The following is an 11,115-nucleotide window of genomic DNA, read 5'->3' on the forward strand; positions in this document are numbered from 1 at the left end:
CTCCGCGGAAGCCCTCGCGGTGCGGGCACGCTCCGAATTCAGTTCCTCAGGAACCGCGCCGAAGCCCACACTCCCAAGGACGCCGCGTCCCTGGGTCCCAGCCAAACACCAGGCCCCAGGCGCCCCAGACTCCCCTCCCCGCTAAAAGCAGCGCCCCCGGGGAAGCTGCGGGAGGGTCCTTCGCGGAGCCGGGAGCCTGGTCCCGCAAGCCCCGCCTCCTCCATAGGCTCCGCCCCGGCTCTGAAAAACCCCGCCTCCAGGTCGGCAGGCTCCGCCTTCTTCTCTTCCTCGCGGGGTGCTTCGGGCCGGCGATTGGGTTTGGGGCACCGGGCCTCACCCCCAGACCGACAGACTCCTCCCGTTCTCGCGGCGTGAGGACCCAGCCGCGGCGCAGCCACGGCTCCCGCGCGCTCCCGTTTTTGCCGGCGGTTTCTTGTCTCCTCCACCCCGTCTCCGCCGAGTTTCTTGCTAATCCCAGAACCTCTATTTTTGTTTTGTTATGTTTCTTGGGATGGAGTTTGGGAGGCTCCCAGTTTAGGACCCTTCCCTCTGGGAAGAAGATACCGTGCCGGTCCCTGTAAATATTCCCGAGCAGCCGGGCGAAGGGAACCCAGGCTGCGGGCCTGCCGGTGTCCGGAGGGAGCCCGCTCCCGCTCCCCGGCAGCCCCGCCTTGTTCTGATCTGTGTGTGAGTGTGTGTGTGAATTTCTGAAAGCCAATATTAAAGAGTCTAAGCGGATTTATCACCCGGAATTCCGATGACTAGCAGAGACCCTGCTCTTTGGGTCCCCCCTTTCATCTCTCCCCGTTTCCCCTTGGGGTGTGGTGGGGAAGGAGACTGACAGGTCTCAGGACACCAGAGAGAGACACGCACACGCAGGGGGGAGGATCCCTGGGATCCTGCTCGGGAAGACCTTGGGGTCCATTCTCGGGGAGGATTTCTTTCCGCAGCACATCTTTCCACTCCCTCCCCACTGGGCTTCAGGCTGTGGAGAGGGAGAGGTACAAGGAGACCCAGGGCTCTCTCCCCAGAACCCCAGAAAGTCAGGAGGGAAGGAGAGGGCAGACCATTCTGAAGAAGTTGGCCAGAGGTCGGGTGACAGGGGCAGAGAAAAGGTGCCAGCTGCCCGCAGGTGTTCCTGTCTGCGGCTGGAGGGTGGCAGACAACTTGAATTAGAACCCTAAGTGGTGTGTTGTACCAGCACAGGGAAGGCAGAGGGAAAGGGCTGCGGAAACCTGTCTCAGTCTCTTCCAGCTGCTCTCACTAAATGCCAGAGGCCGGGTGCTCATAAACAACAGAATTTATTTCTCAGGGTCCTGGCGGCTGGAAGTCTGAGATCAGAGCGCCAAGAGCCCGTGAGGGCCCTCTGTGGATTGCAGACTTCCCATTGCATGCTCAAGCGGCAGAAGGGGCGAGGGCACACCCCATTCATGAAGGCTCCGCCCTGGGGACCTATCACCTCCCAAATCTGCACATTAGGATTTTAGCATGAAGTTTGCAAGGAACATAGTCAAGCTACAGCAGGGTCCCAGGGAGGAGGTCAGTAGCCTCTCAAACCCAAGTGGGGCTGTGGTCCTTTCCTACCCTGAGGTCAGCCAGGGGCCTCTTGGGGAGGGGAAGGGGCACAAGCAGAGGACTCGGTCTCTTCAGTTGGACGCTGCAGGACATGACCCTACCCTGACGCCACGCATTCATACAACATGCAGATACCACGCAGGGTGCTGGCGAGACATTTGCCGACCTCGTGGAGTTTACCTAGGAGGAAAGCCATGCACCGGGATGAGACATGGGAGGAGGGTGTGGAACATTTTTTTAGACATTTCGGGTTGAATGTGCCTTCCTCATCAAACTTCTTTAAAAAAATTTTAATTTATTATTTTAGAGAGAGAGGAAGGGAGAGAGAGAGAAACATTGACGTTAGAGAAAAGCATCAATTGGTTGCGTCCTGCATATGACCTGCAGCCTGGGTATGTGCCCTGGCCAGGGATCTAACCGGGGCCTTTCGGTGACCTGCACCGGTAGACTCTCAGCCAACTGAGCCAGCGGAGCCACTCTGGCCAGGGCCTCACCAAACTCCTTGAAAAAAGAATCCACATTTGCAACCTTCACTTCCTTACCACTTACTCATTTGTACCCCTTTCAGTCTCAAGCCTGAGAAAGGGAACATGGTTGTCACAGATGTGTCTGTCTGTCTTTCTTTCATGCCCACTGTTTCTTAGCCCTTTAAAATCTGCTTCCACTCCCTACTTTACTGAAACTGATCCCTCAAATAGTACCCAATGACCAGAAGTTACCAGGAGCCAAAATCAATGGCATTTTCCTGAACCCTCCCCTGTTTGTTCCTTGACCCTGGATTCCTCACTCACCCAGGCAGGATTCAGGGACAAGCCATCTCTCCCCCCTTTACCTCCAGACACACCTCTAATCATCTTCCTCCCACTCTTTTTCCTCCTCCCTTCCCCTAAGTGCCTATTCTGGATTTTCCCCCCTTTTTTGAGACCTTCCCTTGAAAATCTCATTCACGCCAAACTCTCAATCATTTCTTTCTTTTTTTCAAATTATAAGAGAAAGTTTATTTAGAAAGTCATAGAGGTAGAAGTGACTCATAGAAGAAATGTGCTCAGGAAAAAGGTTACAGAACCAAAAGAAGGGCCCTTGGAGCTCGGGAGAGGAAAAAGTGAAGGTAAGGTTCCTGGGGGCAAGAAGAGGGGGAAGGGAAAGGTGTGGTGTGCTTCCCAGATGAAGAGCTGCCCACAAATAATTTCTAATGCTTCTCTGCTATAGACTGAATGTTTGTGTTCCCCCCAAATTCATGTTGAAACTTGATCCCCAATGTGATGGTGGGACCTTTGGGGGGTGCTTAAGTCATGAGGAGGGACTGCTATGAATGGGATGAGTATAAGAAACTACAGAGAGCTACCTGCCCCGTCCACCAAGTAAGGACAAAGTTAGAAGACAGCTGTATATGAGTCAGAAGTGTCTCAGCAGACACTGGATCTGGTGGTGCCTCGATCTTAGACTTTCCAGCCTCCAGAACTGACTGTGAGAAGTAAATGTCTGTTGTTTATAAGCCATCCAGTGTATGGCCTTTTGTCACAGCAGCCCGAGTTGATTAAGACATTCTCCAGCCTATATGTTTATATGCAGACATTCTTCCAGGGCCTGTGGAACACATCCACATGGACCATGCTGCTGGGCCTCTAAACTCAGCATGTTCCAAACCAAATAGATGCAGTGCCACTGAAAACCTGCTCCCCTGTCTCTATTAATGGCACCATTTTCCCAGCCCCCTTATCTGAAAACTTGATGCTATTAGAAGAGAGTTCCCTGAGTTAGATGGGGAGGGCTGTCCTCTCCTTGGCTCTTGTCAATCTCATAAGATTTCAGATGGGCGACAGCAGCATTGTAGCAAAGCAAGCAGATTTATTTATTTTTATTTATATATTTTATTGATTTTTACAGAGAGGAAGGGAGAGGGATAGAGAGTTAGAAACATCGATGAGAGAGAAACATTGATCAGCTGCCTCCTGCACACCCCCCACTGGGGATGTGCCCGCAACCAAGGCACATGCCCTTGACCGGAATCAAACCTGGGACCCTTCAGTCCGCAGGCCGACGCTCTATCCACTGAGCCAAACCGGTTAGGGCTGCAAGCAGATTTATTAAGGTAGCAAAGCAAACAAATTTATTAAAAATACACTTGGCATATAGCATAAGTGGGCACCCAGCTAGTCTGAGTGCCCTGCCTGGTGGAAGTTTAAGGGTTTTATACTTTTCTGTCTACAGGTTTAAAGTTGCCAGATATCTCAGGCAACAGACCAGATTTCAAGGTCCCCCTTTTACTTTGTTGTGGCTTTTTCCAGAATTTATGGTAACATCTGGCAATTTTATCTGGGCAAGTTCCAAGACTGCTGACTTCTTAGTTCACTGGGTGAGTTAAAACTCTCCCTCTTCCCCTCCTCCCCCATTTCCTATAGTCTCTGATTAGGGAGGAGAGATATAAACCATTTGCTCTCAAGTGTCCTTGGTTGGGGAAGATAAGGTCGTGACTCACAAGTTAGCTGCAAGCTGCCCAAACTGTTTGGCCTTGTTTCATTTTCTTGTCTTAGTTTCCCCTTCCACGTGCCCAGGAATTTTCCTAGCTTCTAACTATCCTGCCCTATTCCCTGCTCAGAGACTTCCATTGCTAAAGTCTTTTAGGGTTGATGAAGGAGGATGGTCTTTTTTTCTGCAACCGTTTCATGCTGACAATGGCCATAGTCCCTGACTATGTCGGGTGTGGAAGTCTTTCGCTGCCTGAGCTAAGGGAGACCAGGGAATAGGATCTGAGACTGGAACACAGAGGCCGTTGACTGATTCTTCTAAAGTGGGGGTGAGCTGGAATTCTTGAAGTGTCATCATCTTGTGTCAAATTACTGTTTTCTGGAAGTGACACATTTGACAAGAAGGTTAGTGGAGGGAAGTCAATTATTTAAAGCCCAGTCATGACATTACTTCTCTCTAACAGGCTTTTGTTTCTTGATGAGGAGCTTGAGGTCCTCAGTAGGTTCACAAGAGTAGGTCTCAGGTTGAGATTCCTGTAGGGACTCACAGGAAATAGATTACACTTGAGATAAATGGACCCCACTGGGTATCCCCGGGAGCTTTACTATAATTGGGGTGCTTACTAGGACTTGATGTGGCCCTTCCATCTGGGATAGAGTTGGGATTCAGGGCAGTTGTTTCCTCTTTTTTTAAAAAATATTTTATTGATTTTTTACAGAGAAGAAGGGAGAGGGATAGAGAGTTAGAAACATCGATGAGAGAGATCAATCAGCTGCCTCCTGCACACCCCCCAGTGGGGATGTGCCTGCAACCAAGGTACATGCCCTTGACTGGAATCGAACCTGGGACCCTTGAGTCCTCAGGCCGAAGCTCTATCCACTGAGCCAAACCGGTTTGGCCAGTTGTTTCCTCTTGCCTTCTCCTGGCCCCCTGGTTTAGCTTGTTGGTAGTCTTTATCGGGGCAGGTAGAATTTTGTTTCCATATACCTGTAATGCTTTCTGTACTGTCCTAGATTAATGGTGTAAGTCTTACATTGTAAGATAACAGAACATACATAACTTCTTTGTAACTGGACAATGGGTCCGCACTGCCTGTCACTACTTGAGCCAATTAAGCAGAGACAGGGTTGAATAATATATGAGCATTTATTCCAATACTGCCTGCAGTATGGGAGAGCGGCAGGTCATCCACAAAAATCTGCTCTGCAGCCTCCATAAGCCAGCTGCTTATATAGGGTAAAACAAAGATTGCATGGGGAAGTAGGGATTACAGACCTGGGAAAGTAGGCTATACAGGCTGGGGTGGGCCCCATTGTTTGGGCAACAAGGTTGTTAATCTTTCCATGATAATAGTTCTTGAATGAGAATGGACCAAATTCAAAGATTGACTCCCAGGTCCGTGCCCTAGCTGGTTTTGCTCGGTGGATACAGCGTAGGCCTGAGGACTGAAGGGTCAGGTTCGATTCCAATCGAGGGCACATGCCTGGGTTGCAGGCTCGATCCTCAGTGTGGGGCATGCAGGAGGCAGCCAATCAATGATTATCTCTCATCATTGATGTTTCCATCTCTCCCCCCGCCCCCCCCCGGCTTCCTCTCTGAAATCAATAAAAAAATTTTTTTTTAAAAAGAAAAAAAGAAAACTGCTGTAAAAATGAAGGAATTCTTACCATTTGCAACAGCATAGATGGAACTGGAGAGCATTATGCTAAGCAAAATAAGCCAGTCAGAGAAAGATAAATATCACGTGATCTCACTCATTTGTGGAATATAATGAACAACATAAACTGATGAACAAAAACAGATCCAGAGACAGAGAAGCATGGAACAGACCATCAAACCTCAGAGGGAAGGTAGGGGAGGCTGGGGGTAAGGGGGAGATGTCAACCAAAGGATTTGTATGCATGCATATAAGCCTAACCAATGGACACAGACACCGGGGGGTGAGAGCATGAGTGGAGGGTGGGGGGATAAGGACACATAAATAATACCTTAATCAATAAAGAAAAAAAAAGAAAGATTGACTCCCAGGTCCAAGGTTGACTCCCTGGTCCAAGGTTGACTCCCAGTCCTGGGGGTACACAACTCCCAGCCAGTGAGAAGGCTAAAAGGCTAATTCCAATGTAACCCTGATATTTGGGGGGGTGGCAGCAATCTAATGTACATTCTTCTTGACAACCTATAATTAAGTCACTGCCCCTTTCTCCACAAACTGGTCTTGCAAGACCTGTTACCTAAATGCTCACATTTTACAGAGGCCATAAACCATGACACAGCCCCCGGAGGGGGGTTATCAGTGCTGGCGCCAGGCCAGGCCCTTAGGTATGGTCTCAAGACCTCCAACACCTGGGGCTTTTTGCAAAGCCCACGAAAGGTCAGGAAGTCCCCATCCATATTTGGGGGACAAAGAAACCAAAGGGAATAAAATAAGGGATTCCACCATATTGGTTTGCTCAGACTCTGGAGGCTACTCCTCTGAGACTGCCGGCGTAATAAAGCTGTGTAACTCCATTTCTCTAAGCGTCGCTTGGGTTTCTTTGGTCTTCTACAACACCAGGTTACAATGTCCTTTCTTTAACCAACACAAGGCAATCATGGTTAACAGCACATGATTAATATTTCCCATAACCGCACTTAGTACCCAATATTCTATATTTGCCCCTAACACTCCCCACTGCTATTTCTATCATCTCATATCTATGAGATTAGTTTTAGAAGAAAAGTCTCATCCTGCTGAACTGTATCTGCTTCTGCCTTGAAAGCAGTTCCCAGGGATGGAGTACACCAAATGCAGGATCTTGGATATGTTTTCTATCAACTGAGAATTGTCAGAAATATTAAAACAGCACATTCCTTTAAATTCCTCACAACCAGGGTTATGCCGCAACAGCAAATAATCTATTGCTGCCCGATTTTCTGGAACTGCCTCCCTGACCTGGCTCAGCTCTTGATTTATCCCTTGTATGGCCCTGGAGGTGGCATTCAGGGCTTTTACCCTGCTACAAGCCAGCAGGGCACTTCTACACTAAGGGATCCTACCATTACCAGCATAACAAAAATGGTTACAGCAATATATCCAGTAGGGCTTCCCAGGTGGAGATCGTCATTGCAGTCTGGTGCCACGGCCTCGAGAAAGTCTCTTTTGGTTCAGACCCTGTGATGTTTCTAAGGCATAAAGACAGTCAGTCATCTTAAGGAACAGGCACCCCCCATGCTGTTACCCCACATGTCAGAAACCAACCAGCCAGCAGCTCAGTATGCCCATTGCTATAAGGGAGGGTGCAATCATCAGAACAACTCATATTGAAGTTATTAGATACTGAAAGACAATAACTAGAACACGCAGTGAAAGTCCGAGATTCACCACAGGAAGCTACTGCAGCAACCTTTAGAGAAAACATCCCTGCATCCTTTTCCCAGACAGTGGGTCCCAACATATAAAAGGTCTCCATCTATGACTTTCTTCCCAAAATGAATAGAGTAATTCTATATATTAGCAATAGGTATCCAACTCCTACTCAGCAAATGTAAAGGTCAGTTCTACACAGGTTCCTCCATTGCCAGCTTCAGAGCAGTTGGAGTGGTGAGAAGCATGTCTCAGGGTCCCATCCACTTCTCCTCTGGTTGGCCCATCGTCCTTGCTCTTCTCACATCTGTCTAACTGCCTACCACATCCCCTCAAGGGTCTTGTCTCTGAATTCTTTCAGAGAAAAGGGGCGCAGTGTCTCTTCTGTAACTGCTTCCTGCTGAGGAGGGGCGAAGGTTTTCCTTCAGAGCCAAGCGATCCTTGCTCTCTCTCAGAGGGACAATGAGGCCTGGGCATGGAAGAAGGTGGAAATGGTGTCTAGAGGTGGTATTCCCTGAGTGTGAGTAGGGCTTGTAACCTGCTGGAGACAAACTGTGTTATAAAATTTAGTATTATTGGGCAAAAGTTAGAACAGCAAGAATTACAACAAATGGTCTGGTGGAAGGAAAAACACTTCAGTTCTAATAATTTCCTATTGAAACACAATTTTTTTTCTCCCTAAAATCACCCTCATTTTTATTAAAGAGCCAACTTAAGACCAATTTATTTACTGTATCAAGTCTAGTCACAATTTGGCATGATTGTTTGCATGAACATAATAAGAATAACAGTTGATCACACAGACTATTTTAAAAAGATGTGCTTTGGAATTTCATAATCAAGCTTTAATTAGCCCCACAGGGGAAAGATGCTGAGCCACCTAGCCGCCATCAGGTTTGCCTGCAATACCTGCAGATATGGTTGAATTCCTCAGGTCCCCAATGATATCCTGAGGTGCTTTCCCTGCCATCTCTCAGGAAAGCAACCTTCGTTCCTTACCTGGAAAGACTGCTATGAACCAAGCAAGGTGACCAAACAAGGTAGCAGGCTTTCTCCAAGGTGCTCTTATTGGCTTCATTCCTTAAAGCTTTCTGGTGACATCCAGACTCCGGGCATGACTCTCTCAGACATGACATTCCAGTCAAGTCTTGGTTAATAAAACCACAATTGGAAACAGGTCTTATTGAATTCATGCGAAGAAATGTATTATCACTTATTTTTTTACGATATATTTTTTTTATTTCAGAGAGGAAAGGAAAAGGAGAGAGAGAGAAACATCAATGATGAGAGAGAATCATTGATCACCTGCCTCCTGCATGCCCCCTACTGGGGATCGAGCCCGCATCCCGGGCATGTGCACTTGATCAGAATTGAACCCGGGACCCTTCATTCCGCAGGCCGACGCTCTATCCACTGAGCCAAACCAGCTAGGGCTGAACCATTTCTTTAGTGTGCTTGTAGAAGAGGCAGGGGGGATATCTGGCTTGGGCATTCCAGCAGCTTCAGTTCAAAAGTATCTTTTTACTTCACATCGGGGTGGCCAGCCGCCCTGCTGCTCCCCGGCCTGCACAGGCTTTTAGGATATTAATTCCCCTTTGTTCCCAGGACCGCAGCAGCTCCTAGACCTCCAGGAGGAGGATTTGGAATGTTTGAAAAGACTCACTTTTACAAATTTTCCTTCAATTACCCTAGCCTTGTTTACATCATAATTACCCAGAAGCCTAGGCAAGATGCCCCTCCCTAATAAGGGAGCAGGGGACCCGGATCTACAAGAAAGGCCTGATTAAAAGCGAGGTTCCCAAGGCTGCAGCCGGGGGTGGAGTGAAGTGGTAGCACTGAGGACGCCTGTTCACCCCAGTGATCAAACAGGTTTTGGAAGAAAGAGGCCCTGGTGAGTGAGTCAGAGTGGAGGAAGAAGTCCTGGTGTCTAATAAAAATGCACTGGCTTACTTGTCACCTCGAGGGCTGCCCTTGGCTCTTCCCTTCAGTGATGATGTTTTTAGTGGGAGTCAACTGGGGCACAGGTCCCCTTCCGTTCAAAGCCATTGTGTAGGTGGTTCTGGTCCAGGGACCCTCTGGTCCCCAGGACAGTCCCTCTTCCAGCGGCTGAACTTGCGGCAGAGGGGGCACGGTTACTGAGGATGCCCCTTCCCAGGGCACCCCCTTTTCCAGTGTCCTTCTTGTCCGTGGGAATAGCATTGCCCCTTTGATGTCCATTGTAAGCCAGAGCTGGGTGACGCTGAGCTGACCTAAGGCCTTAACACTGTGGCTAATGAATGAGCCTTTCATTTTCATTGGGTGGCTTTTTGCTCTTCCTCTTCCCCGCCTCAGTTGTTAAAATCACTGCAAGTTGTTTTTCACCAGCTGTTCAGTGGGTGTCTGGGTTCCAAGGCTAGTTTTCGGTAATTTTTTCCTGACGTCTGGGGGTGCCTGCTGGGTGAAACGCATCCCTGAAGTGCTTGGCCTTCAACAGACTTGGGGCATTTTTGTGTGTATTTTTGTAAAGTCTGTTAATTGCCCCTGAAAAAGAGCAGGGTTTTCATCCTTTTTTGAGTAACCTTTCCAAATTTTGTCATAATTAATAGGCTTAGTAGTACATTTTTAAAATTCCTTTTATGATACAAGTAACCATATGGGTCTGAAGGTCCCTTTCCTCTTGTCCTTCATTTGTTCCCATTTGACACACCCAGTTCGGGTCCTGAGGTGGTCGGTATATGTGATGTTGAGCGCGATGACCAGCTAATTCATTAGCATAAACCCTTGCAGCTTCTATTATGTGTTATTTTTTTAAAAAAAATATATGTTTTTATTGATGTCAGAGAGAGGAAGGGAAAGGGAGAGAGAAATAGAAACATCAATGATGAGAGAGGTTCATCAATCAATCGGCTGCCTCCTGCATGCCCCTCCCCCCACTGGGGATCAAGCCCGTAACCCCGGGAATGTGCCCGACCAGGAATCAAACCATCATAACCTCCAGGTTCAGGGGTCGATGCTCAACCACTGAGCCACACCTGCTGGGCTATGTGTTGCTTTTCATCTACAGTACAGTAGTGGGAGAGAACAATTTGTAAATTATTTCAAGTGAAGTCATACGTCAATGCCAAGTGATTAAACCCCTCTGTGATTTGCTAGGGTTTTTGGAAAACCAACCGAGTTTTTCTTTGCGAAGTTCCAGGTCAGACATAGAAAAGGGAACATGTACCCGAACAACTCTTTCAGCCGGCTCCCCACTTGCTCCTTCCATCAGAGGCGACTGTTAGGGTTTGGGGGAAATGAGTTCTGCTCCGGGTAGTGGCAGGACTGTTGAGCAAGGGCCTGCAGTTCTGCAAACGAGGTCTGCCGTTTGCAGCGAAGGAGGCCTTACCCAGGGGCAGCTGCTCTTCGGGAGGAGGAGTGAGCTGAGAAGCAGGCTGCTCTGCCTTTGGCCCGGCTTCTGGTTGCTGCTCTGGAGACAGAGGCCGGCGTCTTGCTGGGGCTGTGAGGAAGGCGTCCTTTCATTCATCTGATATGGTGGCAACACACATTCTGCAAGTTTTCCTTAAATCCCTATCTTGGTAAAGGGCTATAAACATTTGAATGTAAGGTTTTTCATTCCATTTGATTAATTTATGCAAAACGAATCTAATTGGAGAATAGTGTTATTTAGAGATCCATTTACAGGCCACACTTTCCTGTCCCTGAGTTTGTATTGGGGACAAGCTGCATTACAAAAGAAAATTAACCTTTTT

This window comes from Myotis brandtii, unplaced genomic scaffold, assembly GCF_000412655.1.
Source record: "Myotis brandtii unplaced genomic scaffold, ASM41265v1 scaffold130, whole genome shotgun sequence".
Taxonomy (NCBI): Eukaryota; Metazoa; Chordata; class Mammalia; order Chiroptera; family Vespertilionidae; genus Myotis; species Myotis brandtii.